A 13,614-nucleotide genomic window follows, 5' to 3' on the forward strand; every position below is an offset into this window, starting at 1 on the left:
ATCAGAATTTCCTTCCTTTTTAAGGCTGAATAATATTCCATTGATGTATATACCATATTTTGCTTACCCCCTTCATTTGTCTCTTTTTTTTTTAGTGGTTCACTATTAATAATTTAATGATTAAGTGAGATAATCCAAATAAAATATTCAGCATAGTCCCAAGCATATGGTAAGCACTCCATAATGGTAACATACTCAGAAAGGAAAACAGAGTTGCTCAGCTAGTTAAAGGTAGAGAAGTCAGGAGGTCTAACCCCTGGTTGAGTGGCTTCCTTATGACTTAGATTCCCATCCAATATGTGGCATGGAGAACTCAAATGGAGAAAAGCGGTCAGTTGCAGGAAAGAATGCTGATTCTTTTATTTTTTATTTTGCTTAGAACAAGTTAGAGATTGTAAGGTTATAAGCTGGTAACATACTATAGTGTTCATTTACAGTTTATTTTATATTCAGAACACATCTTGTTATTTATGTTTTTCAGATAGTTATTGAAATCCAACAATGCTATGGAGCAATCTGCACGGTAAACATTTCTTTTAGGATTATCGCCTTTCTCTGAGCGCCCTTTTCCTCTTTTGCTTGTAACTTGTGCATTGTCCACTAGATGGCAATACACCAACATAAAATGCAAAGGAGACAGCCATACTGTAGCATCTTATTTACTCGATTTAGTGGGAGATGATCGTTTTCCTGGAAAATTAGCCTGCAAGAAGTGGGTTAGGACTATATCCATGCTTCCTATTGTGGAATTAATTAACACCAGTGTTGATGAATGAATAGATGCTGAATGAATAAATACAATCATATATTTAGTGCTTACAATGTACCAGACCCCAAGATAGGTACTACATACATGATATGTGTCTGCTTTCCTCATATCACCACCCCCTCCCCCCATTGAACAGATGAGGGCTCTGAGGACTGGAGGGTCAGTGGCTTTCCCAGGGTCATACAACTAGAGAGAGATGAAGCCAGGACTGCTCAGTGGCAGGGGAAGAGGATGAGTTCGAAGCCAGTGGTCACATCCAAGTACCAGAATGCAATGGAAACATGGAGTTCTACCTTAGGACTGGGCAAAAGCTATGAATTTAATCCCTTCGTTTGTTGATGGACCTTTGGGTTGTTTTCACCTTTTGGGCTATTGTGAATAATGCTGCTATAAACATGGATGTACAAATAACTGTTCAAAGTCTGCTTTCAATTCTCATGCGTATGTACAAAGGAGAACTGCTAGATCATATGGTAATTCTACGTTTAATTTTTTGAGGACCTGCCATACTGTTTTCCACAGTGACTATACCACTTTATATTCACACCAGCCATGTGCAAGGGTTCCAATTTCCCCACACACTTGTTGACACCTGTTATTTTGGGTTTTTGTTAATAGCCATCATAATGGGTATGAAATGGTATCTCAATGTGGTGTTTTGATTTGCATTTCCCTAATGATTAGTGATGTTGAGAATCTTTTCATGTGTTTATTGGCCATTCGTATATCTCCTTTGGAGAAATGCGAATTCAAGTCCTTTGCCCATTTTAAAACTAGATTGTTTTTTGTTGTTGAGTTGTGGGGGTTCTTTAAATACTATGGCTATTAATCACTTATCTGTTTGCAAATACTTTCTTTCATTCTGTGGGTTGCCTTTCCACTCTGTTGATAGTGTCCTTCCATGAGCAAAAGTTTTTAATTTTGATGTTGTCCAATTCATCTATTTTTTCTTTTTGCCTGTACTTTGGGTGTAACATTCAAGAAATCATTGCCAAATCCAAAGTCATGAAGCTTTCCCCCTATTTTTTCTTCAAAGACTTTTATAGTTTGAGGTCTTACAATCATAGTCATCTTAACATCTTCGTCTCCTAACTCAAAAATCTGGGTCATTTTTGAACATGTTTCTATTTTCAATTTTCTGTCTTGGTGTGTGGTCATAAAGTATTGTCTAAAAGCTAGCATGGCTAATAATTTTATTGAAAACTTGACATGTATAAGAAATGATACAGTCTCCAAATGTTATCTTCTTCCAGAAATAAATGTGTGGTGGGGGGGAGTGCTAATCACTTTAAGGAAATCAGAGACTGAGCTCAGTTGAGGTAGATTTGTAACACTCAGTTTTACCTCAATTTGTTCTGGTTCCTAGGGAATAGTTCTCCAGGAATTTTGCCTTAGATGATGCCCCCGACAAATTACAATAACCTCACTCATTTTTCCCAGGTCAGAGATACATTATTTCCCCTTGGTTCACTCCCACTGTCTGTGCTTTTTCCGAGGTCACAAAGGTATAAATAAAGGAGCTGGGGCCAAAATCAGGCAGTTTGGCTCCAGAGCCCACACTCTTAAAACTAAAGTGCTTATAATATATCAGACACTGTGTCATACATAGACAAAGCTCTCACAGGGTTTAGATGCTAACGTTTAGAAAATGGCCATTATAACTTAAATCTGTTTTAAAAAAAAGAAGAGAAAATCTATCAAGTATCTAACTTTTTGGTTTGTCTATTTTAGAAAAGAAAGTATTAAAAATAAGGGCCTTAGGAAAAACTTGAAAATAGGGTGTAAATAATGAATAAGTCGAGAAGGCTAAGATTATTTAGAAATAGCTCATTGGAAATCAATTATAAAGGTGTTAAGATCCCTCTACGTGCCTCTTACCCTCCAACCCCTTTCACTGAGCACTCTGGAACTTCTGCTAGAATTATCAAACTCTCAACCTCTTCAGAGCATTCTCTCAAATTCTGTGTCCTATCTGAAACCAAGCCCTTCCCTTAAGCATACTACTTCCCCTACAGTCCTCTTTCATAATAGCTGTTTATTTGCTTACTTCCTTCTGACAACTGCTATTTATATACATTACTTTTTAAAAACCTTGCCTCTTTGAAGCTTGTATAGTTTGGCAATACCGCTTTCTCCCTCTTCCAGTCACTGTTATTTACTGACCTTATCTTGGTTCCTTTCCATTATTCACCAAAGACATGAACAGCTGACTCCCAAGTTTGTAATCCTTCTGAGTCTTAAACATACACTTGGGTGATTCATTTACCACCGTGGCTCCACATATAACCCCTCATTCTCAGTAGATAACCTTACCTCCAACTTCCATTACAAATCTTTCTCTCCCTCTTACATTAAAGGAAGTGTCCTTCCTCCTAAGGCAAGCAGAGCACTTGTATTTTGGATTATATTCCTTCTTGTATTCTCAAGAATTTTATATCATCAATGATCCTTCTCTGCCTGTTATCAACTATTCCTCCTCTCCCACTTCCTTTCAACTAGATCCCTCCCAATGACGTTTAAATGAGTTCATCTTAATAAAAGTTTCCTAGAAACCCACATCCCCATTCAGCTGCTCCTTCCCTTTACTAATAAACTTTTTGCAGAGCTGGTGGTTCTCACCACAGTCTTCTTTTCCTCACAAACCACTCACTCAGCAATATTTACCACTTGAGGTTCTACTCCTTTCACTCCACAAAGTAATTCTACTTAAGGTCATAAATAATCCACAAGTGAACATATGACATGATGAAACATTCTTCTTTTCACTCTTATTAAACCACTCTCTTACCCCACCCCCCATCTTCCTCCTTATTCCTTTCCTGTCTTCTTTGCAGACTCATTTTCTCTCATCAACTGCTAAAAGTTGGGGGTCATGAAGGTTCTGCCCTCAGTCCTCACTTCAGTTCACTGGTTGAGTGCCCCAATACCCCTTACTGGCTTTAGGATAAAGACAAAAACATTTAACATGGCTGTGTTCAAACTACTCCAACAAAGTACCAAATACTGGGTGGCTTGTAAACAACAGAAATTTATTCCTCACAGTTCTGGAAACTGGATGTCCCAAGATCAGCGTCCCAGCATGGTTGGTGAAGGCCCTCTTTTGGGTTGCAGACTGCTGACTTCTCATTGTATCCTCATATGACAAAGAGACAGCTAGAGAGCTCTCTGGAGTCCCTTTTATAAGGGTACTAATCCCTTTTATAAGGACTCTACCATCATGACCTAATTACCTTCCAAAGGTCCCACCTCCTAATACCATCATTTTGGGGATTAAGATATCAACATATGAATAAACATCCAGTTAATTGCAGTGATAATCCTACAGGATTCTGCACAATGTAGTCCACGGGTCCCTCTCAAGCCTAATTTCATACCATTCCCCATTCATTTTTTTCATTCCCAGCCACTCTGATGTTCTTACAGGTCCTTGAAATTGCTAGATTCCTTCTGCAGAGCCTTAATACTTGCTTTTCCCTCCAACTGAAATACTCTCCACCAACCTCCCCTTCATTTGGCTAACTCCTTTTTAATCCCTCAGCTCAAGGACCTCAGGGAAATATTTATGACACCACCACTGCCCATAGACTAAGTAAGGTCCAGTTTCTTATGTTCTTATAGAATGTTGATCATTTTTTTCACAGCAGTTTTCTCAGTTTGTAGTCATGTATTGATTAGAGTGACTGTTTACTGTGTTTGTCTCATTAGGCTGTAGACTCCATAATAGTGTCCCACAGGAGGTCCTTGAGGCTCTGTGCACTTTAGTTTTCAGTCTTTTTTTCACTCTGTTTTTCAGCGAGAATGATTTCTATTTACCTATCATCAAGTTCATTGATTCTTTCCTAGTTCATTTCCATTCTGCTATTGAGTCCATCCAGTGAATGTTTTATTTCAGATGCTGTACTTTTTGTGTGTGTGTGTGTGTGTTACGCGGGCCTCTCACTGTTGTGGTCTCTCCCGTTGTGGAGCACAGGCTCCGGACGCGCAGGCTCAGCGGCCATGGCTCACGGGCCCAGCCGCTCCGCGGCATGTGGGATCTTCCCGGACCGGGACACGAACCCGTGTCCCCTGCATCGGCAGGCGGACTCTCAACCACTGCGCCACCAGGGAAGCCCCTTTTTTTTTTTTTAAGACAATGACTAGCTGACATTACTATTTAATTAGGACAATACAAATCTGGACACTACTACTCCAATTCAAATGGACTCTGCCACTATTAAAATTATTATAGTATTTAGTATTTGTTCTCATTAATCTCATTAATAAAAATTGAATTTTTATTCTTTTCAGGTGCCTAGATTTTGTTTCCACAATAAAATGGTAAGGTATTCCACGATTCGGAGCATGTTTTATATTCTTGTCTTTTTCTTATTACCAAACACAATGGTTTTTCTCACCCATAGAAGAGTTACTAACAACTTGTCCAGAATCCAAGGTTTTCCACAACATGGCATCAAACCATCTTGTCAGCTTCCTCTGTAGCTCTCTTGACCCTGTATTTCAGTCAAATTAAACTGTTAACTGCTCCCCTATGCATTATTTGTTTTCTCTTATTTGCTTGGAATGCCTTCCCACTGCATCTCTTCTTTGCAAATTATATCTGTTGCTTAAGGGTATTCCAGGAAAAGCTTCCTGCAAGGCATACTCAAAACTGGAAGTCACCTTCCCTTTTGAATTCTCACATCATTCTGTCACTTGCTCTACCTTCCTTCTCCCTCTCTAGTTGTCTATCCTTGGCCTTCTTTACAAGCTTCCTTTCCTTTATCTGTCCCTTAAATGTTGAGGTTCCTTGGGATTCTGCCTTCTGCCCTTTTTTCTTGTCACTCTCTCTCTATTTTTTAAGACATTTATTTTACTCCCAATGACCAATAAGCTGATGAGCCTGGCCTAGAGAAGACCTAGAGATTCTAACTAGTATATTTACCTAAATATTGAATATCTCTACTCGATGACCTTTATAAGCATCTTAAGCTAAGCTCAGTGTATGTACAACTGAATCCAAGACCTTTCCCCACCAAATCTATTCCTTCTTCAGAGAATTTCCTATCTCAGAGAATGAAGCTACCAACTACCTAGTTGCTCAAATTAGAAACTGAGGAGTCATTCCTTCTCCCCCCTTTTCCTTTCCTGCTGACATCTGGTGAGTTACTAAATCATGATAACACAAGCTCCTAAATATTAAAAAATTTTGCCCACTTTTCTCCATATAAATTGCCACTATCCCAGTTCAGGCCATAAGCACCTTTCCCTCTAAACACTATAATGGTCTTTCCAACTGTTTTCTCCATGTCCAGCCTTGGCCCTCCCCCCTGTAATTTCCATAATGCATCTTCTAAAATGTACAGTGATTACAGCAAGTTCCTGCTTAATATTCTTCAATGGCATCCCATAGAAGAGAAACGTCCAAACTCCTCAAACTCAGCTTACAGAGCCCTCTGTTATAAGGGCTAACCTTGTCCTTGTGTATCTCCTCATTCTTCACTTGGCATTCTGAACTTCAACCGTACTAAACTGTAGTTCTTCAAACTTGCCATGCCTCACATCCCCAAGACTTTATACATTCTGTATGTTGCCTCCTCACCCAACACCCCTGCTTTTTTCCCAGCTAATTCTACAGAGTTTAAGAAGTCATTCTTGTAGAAGCTCCCTTCAGTATGCATTCTTATTGCAGCATCCACCCCAGTATGGTAAGTGCTTGTTTAACTACCATAATTCTTTTACTTGACAAATATTAATTGAGAGTGCACTACGTAACTGGTACTGTATTCTTTATATTGAATTTAGTCACTATAGGGTATTGTGGAAGCACGTATGGTACATGAGGTCCAAGAAATGCTTCTCAGTGACTCGCCATTTCCATTTATTTTCCTGTTAGATTGAATCAGTGCTGATTTCATAATCATTTCCGGGTTCTTTGAATTACCAAACACCATAGATGGTAGATAAATATCTAATCCCATTAACTGTTGGATTTTAAACATATACAAAACGTTCTCACATTGTAAGTGGACTCCAGCCAGCCATTACTTTCTACTTAGCAGAGCTTTTCTTTGTTATCGCTTTGGATACAATGGAGTGTAAAAAGTCAAGAGGCAAACTACTATAGTGAAAGATATGGGACTTATTGTCAGAACACCATGGTTAGTAATTCTGCCACTTTCTAGGTATGTGTCCTTAGTCAAGACACTTAACCTCTCTAAGCCTCAGTTTTCTCATCTGAAAAAGGTAGTTACAAAATCAAATGAGATAAAAGAAAATAAAAGCATAACATAAAATATAAAGGGATATCCAAATGTAATTACTATTATTGTTATTAGGGTGACTACAGATCAGGTCTCCCTGTTACTTGTCATCCCAGCTCTATAGGCAACAGGAGTTCCAAATCTCATCCTTCACCTTCCCTTTACTATTTAAAAGGTAGGCTTTTGTACTTTAATAAACACATACTCATGAAAATGTTTAAAAAAACAAAAACAAAAGACAAATACTATATGATTTCACTTATATGTGGAATCTAAAAAATAAAACAAGCTAGTGAATATAACAAAAAAGAAACAAACTCACAGATAGAGAGAACAAACTAGTGGTTACCAGTGGCGAGAGGGAAGGGGGGCCAGTATAGGGGTGGGAGATTAAGAGGTACAAACTACTATGTATAAAATAAATAAGCTACAAAAATATATTGTACTGCACAGGGAATATAGCCAATATTTTACAATAGCTATAAATAGAGTATAACCTTTAAAAATTGTGACTCACTATGTTGCACACCTGAAGCTTATGTAATATTGTATATCAACTATACCTCACTTAAAAAAAAAGTCAGATAACAAGTGTTGACAAGGATTTGGAGAAATGGGACCCTCATATACTGCTGGTGATAATGTAACATGGTACAGCCATTTTGGAAAACAGGCTGACAGTTTCTCAAATGATTTAACATAGTTACCATATGACCCAGCAATTCTACTCTTAGGTATATTCTCAAGAAAACATATGTCCACACAGAAATTTGTACACAAATATTTATAGTAGCATTATTCATAATAGCCAAAACATGGAAACAACCCAAATATTCATCAACGGATGAATGGATAAGCAAAATGTGGTATATCCATACAATGGAATATTATTCAGCCATAAAAAGAATGAAGTACTGATACATGCTATGATAAACCTTGAAAACATAATGCTAAGTGAAAAAAGTCAATCACAAAAGATCACATACTATATGCTTCCATTTATGTGAAAGTACAGTATAGGGAAATCTATAGAGACAGAAAGTAGATTAGTGGTTGCTTAGGGTAAGGGGTGGGGAGGACATAAGGGTGTTAACTCCAAGGTATGGGGTTTCTTTTTGAGGTGATGAAAATATTCTAAAACTGTAGTGATGGTTATATATATTTGTGAATACACCCAAAGCACTGAACTGTATACTTTAAATAGGTGAATTTGGTATGTATGGTATGGTATGTGAATTATATCTCAAAAAATCTAAGTTAAAACAAAAACAAAACACACACACACACACACACACACACAAACAGCCAAAATATTTAACAACTAAATATTAAAGGGACAAGAGAGTCTGAAACACCAGCCTATGAAAGTCTAGAGTTTAAATGTATTGGCCAAAAACCATCAGACCACAATTTTTTTAAAAATGTTAACTGGAAGGGTAGGTGGCACAAAATAGTAATGATCTGAACCATTTCTCAGTAAAATAGTAACCCATTGAGCTGGAAAGTCAGGGTATCTGGGTTCAAGGACTAGTTTAGCTACTAACTTAATCACTTATACCCAGGTAGTCTACCCACCCACCACTTTGGTCTTTCAGTTCCTTGATCTCCTTGGCTCCTTTGATCTTTTTTCCACCCTATCTCAGCTACTCACTCACAAGGCCACAAATATGAAATGGCCACTCAATTCTGCCCAGCTATGCTACTATGTTTCTCTAGTATTGCTACAGACTGAATATTTGTATCTCCTCAAATTCCATATGTGGATATCTTAACCCCCAATGTGATGGTATTAGAAGGTGGGCCTTTGGTAGGTGATTAGTTCATGAGGGCAGAGCACTCACGAATGGGATTAGTGCCCTTATATGAGACCCAGAGAGCTCTCTTGCCTCTTTTGGCCATCTATAAACCAAGAACTGGGCCCTCACCAGAAACTGAATCTGCTGGCACCTTGATATTGGACTTCCCAGCCTCTTTAACTAGGAGAAAAAAAATCTGTTTATAAGACACCCAGACTATGTTTTTTTTATTGGTTATAGCAGCCTGAATGGACTAAGACAAGTATGACTGCCTTCTACCTTCAAAATGACTATTTTATGTCTTTTCTTCACCCCTTAAACCTCTTATCCAAACATTCCACCTCTCTTCTACTGATCCTGCCTCATACTTTCTTTATGCTCATTGAGAAAAAGAGAATTCACTTCAGGCAGAAACTCTCTCATCTTCTGATCACTGAATCTACTCATGTATCTGCATCTCTACCTATACTCTCTTTCTTCCCATTACTATAAATGTTATGTTCATGTTCTTGAGCCAACATTTATTTCTACATATTCCCTGGATCCCATCCCCTCTCACTTTCTCAAAGACTCCACTCCTAAGATATACGTTTTCTCTCTTATACTATATTTTTCCCCTCTATACTGGGTCATTCCCATTAGGCTAAAAACATACTTAAGTATCCCCATCTTTAAGAATCCTACTTCGACCCCATATATTCGTCTATAACCTCCATTTCTCAGTTCTTCTTCATAGTGAAATATCTTGAGATGTCTACAGTGCTATGTCCACATCTTCACATCACATTTACTCTTCATTATGCTTGTCAAAATTCAAGTCAGATTTCTTTATTTTACCTCACCTCTCATCACATTTCAGTACCACTGGCCATGCTTTGTAGTCTTGGCTTTTCAAGTCACCACACACTTCGGACTTTCTTCCTACTTCACTGGCTACTCTTTCTCCATCTCCTCTGCTTGCTTCTTTTCCTCTGCTTTACCTTTAATCATTGGAGTGCTTTCTATGAAGACACTATCCCTAGGTAGTTTTATCTACATCCTGAGGTCTCTCAACTTTATATCTTTGGTTCCATACACAGAACTCAAGACTCAGAACTTACTTTAGATTTTTAGTAAGCAGACCAAACATAAGGTGAGCAAAATAAAAACAGTCCCCCCTCTACACATTTTCTTCTCCAGTCTTTTCCATTTGGTAAATGGCAAAACCATCTACTAGGAGCTTCTCTCTTTTTCTCACCCCTATAATTAAAACATCACCAAGTCTGTAGGCTCTGCCACCAAATATATCTCACATCCATCCATGTTTATACCACTTTAGCCAAAACTATGGTCATTCCTTCCTGGATTACCACAAGGGTCTTCTCCTAATGCTGCTTTCCATTCCCTATGACCCATTCACCATGTAACAGGCGGAATAAACCTTTATACAATAAATCAGATTATATAAAAATCTTTATATTATATTATAAAGATATATTTTATATATATTTATATTTTTTGTAAATATTTATATTTTTAAAAAAAATCTTTATATTATATTATAAAGATTATATAATCTTTATTTTATATTATAAAAAACCCCTTCTGGTTTCTTATCATACTTTAAATAAATTCCTAACCTGTCCCATGGGTAAAGCCCCATGGCCGATTGAAAGCCCTTTGGCGCCTACCTATGCTTTGGCTCCTAACTATCTCTCCAAGCTCATCTTGTCCCACTTTCTCTATATCCCAGCTATAGCATTCTTTATGATATTCTTTGAAAGAGTCAAGTTCTTTCCTACCTTGGGCTTCTGTAGTTGAAGTGTCCTTTACCTGCATTGCTCCGGTCCCAAATATTTCCATGGCTGGTTATTTGATATCACTGGGGTCTCAGCACAAATGTCAGCTCTTCAGGGAGGCCTTCCCTAACCAATCAATCTCAAGTAACCCCTCCCTGAGGTCCTCTCACCTCACATTGTTTTACTTCTTCACTGCAGTCACCATTATCCAAAATTTCTTTGTTCACATATTGTTTACCTGTTTATTTTCTATCTTCATTACAATTTAAGCTCCATGAGAACAGGAATCTTGCGTCTTTTTAACCATCGTATTCACAGTGTCTGGCAAAACAGTAGATGCCCTAAAAGTATGTGATGCATTCCTGTCCCTGAGTGAGTCACTCGACCTCTCTAACCCACATTTGTGGGCTTACTGTTGCCAGACTTACCTCTGGGTTTGGAGAATACAAAAGTGAATAAGACATGGCTTCTTGAAAATCTCATCCATTTATCCCTTTTCTCATATTTACTGAATGTATATTGTACTATGTTCCACATACTGCTCAATCTCAGTGCTTAGTTCCTTCTTCAGTAAAATGGAGTTTTGTTAACCAACTCTATCTCATAGGCTATATAAACAGGATGAGTATGAAAATAATATACAAAATGAGAAGTGCTATAAAATATTACTTTATATATTGCTATTGTTACACCTGCCTCTTTCCTTTTGTCTGGTACTGGCCAGGAGTTTATGACAACAGAGAGTCAACTGACAAAACCAGTGGTATAAATTCTAGTACTCACAGAAGGTAATAAATATGAATATCCATTTCATAGGCAGACAGTGTCTAAAATGTCTGGTGCATGAATTCTTAAATGTGATAGTAATAAGTGTCACTTTCCCACACTTCTGTTGCAGTAACAGAATAACAGTAGCAAATAACAATACTATTTACAGAGTGAGGTGTGACCTCTCTCGGTGCCACCCAAGCCAATCTTCCCTCTCCATCACCCCATCTGATCTTTCATAGACTACAGGACACACACAGAGGGGCATCAGTGACCAGTTATGGGCCTGCAGAGCTCTTATAAGGACTCCTACATGATATGCCTGACACGTGGTACCTGTGCAACAACTGTCCTTAATCCTTCAAAAGCACTGATCTAAAGGGCTTGTCCACTGTGATAGAACAGGCGGAGTGAGGGGCGTGGGAGGAGGGAGGTGAGCCTTCCCAGGATCAGCAACCAATCCTGGAACACATCTCCAATCACAGGAGCTTACGAACGTTCATTTGCAGATATGCACCATCTGCACAATAGTCTGCGCTTAATAAAATTAATTTTTCAGTCAGTCCTGACTGACAGACATTTTCTTACTTGCGAGTACCTGTAAAATGAAAGAAACGCAGGAGGAAGGGAGAGAATAAAGAAGAGAGATGTGGGGTGAGGGAGTAAAGACACGAGTCAGGGAGAGGAAGAGAAAGAGGTCTGTGACTGTTTCACCAGCGCCGGGCAAAGAAGCCCCCTAGAACTATGCTCCCTAGAACTGAAGGGGACGGAAAGGCGTTCCTGGCGGCTACCAGAGAGGAAAGACCGCGGGAGACAGGGGACTAGTGCCAAAGGGGAGAATAAAGACAAATAGGCCGTACATACAATTCCTTTAGCATCCGCCGCTGCCGTGGGAGCGGCCCTGGCGCCCAGCAACCGCCGCAAAGCCCACGCGCAGCTCTGGGGTACAGTTGGCGGAACCTCGGAGAGCGCAGTGGGCTGCGGGACAGCGATCTCTGGGCGGGGCTGACGACGGCGGGGCGGGGCTAATGGCAACGAGTGGGGGCTGGCGGCGGCGGGGCGGGGCTGGCGGCGGCGGGGCGGGGCTGACGCGTCTAAGTGGCGTCATGGTCTCCCCAGGCCCCGGAGCCGGAGGGTTCTGGTGTTCTCCGCGACCGCCCGGTGTGTTTTCAGTCTATTCAACCCTTTCCTTTCCATGTCTCAGAACACTGACCTATTGTGTTGTAAAAGTCAAGGGACGGAGTTGACTTCGGAGGGGCATTAGCCAAAAAGCAGCGCCAGGGGCTGCGCATGCCAGAAGTAACTTGTCAAACTCAGATCATATTTCCTCTTACGTCAACTTAAATATAGTGCAGTCTTAAAATAACATAGTCTCTGGGGTCAGGACTGCGCTCAAATTTCAGCACTGCCACTTTGTAGCTTTGGGACTACAGGCAAATACATAATCTCCCTGAGTTTTGGGTTTTCTTATCTGTAAAGGATGTGGTGGTGTTCTGAGGCTAAATGAATTGATGCATGGTAAGTGTCTGCAACAGGGCTTGATACAAAGTAAACAGACGATATTCTGTTATCAGTGTAAAACCTTTGTTTTGTTTTGTCCCCCGCACCATGAAATCTTATGTGGAAATCTTCATATGAAACAAAGCAGAACTGCTCTGGTTTAAGGTGGGCCCAGAAGCTTTGGGTTCTCAGTGCCAAAGGTGGACTTCAAGTTTCCTCTATGGAATCCCCAAGCTTCCTAGTATATAGACGAAAACAACTGTTATTGGAGAAAGTCTAAACTTCTTAGAAAGACAAACTGACCTTTCCTGTTTTTTTTCTCCTGATACTCCAAACAACTTTTTCTCCTGCACACGCTGTGTTCCTTTTTGACCCCATGTTTTTTCTAAAGTCATTCCGTCTATGCGGAGTGTTCCCTCTCTCCTTTTCTTATTTATCATTTAAGATCTCATTCAAATTACAACTCTTTTTGGGGCGACTGAGTAAAAATTCTCTTTTTATTGTAACCCCTTCCCACTTTCAGCATGGTGTAGACAGCTCAGCAAGGATTTAAAGTCATTTTCTTCCTTGTTTTAGGAGAGTAGACAAGGTCTTTTGTGATCAGAGGGTTAAGGAAATGCTTTGTTCTCATGGTAGGGAAGGGAAAAGCAAGGAGATCCCCAAGGATACTGGGATGAAGAACAAATGGTAGAGCTGGGAAGAAGGACCTTTGAGAGGAATCTGCTGGCCTCCAGGACACTGCTCTGTGCCCCAGATGCAATGGA

The sequence above is a fragment of the Monodon monoceros genome, unplaced genomic scaffold (assembly GCF_005190385.1).
Source record: "Monodon monoceros isolate NGI ecotype Baffin Bay Population unplaced genomic scaffold, NGI_Narwhal_1 Super_Scaffold_20, whole genome shotgun sequence".
In the NCBI taxonomy this organism is placed as follows: Eukaryota; Metazoa; Chordata; class Mammalia; order Artiodactyla; family Monodontidae; genus Monodon; species Monodon monoceros.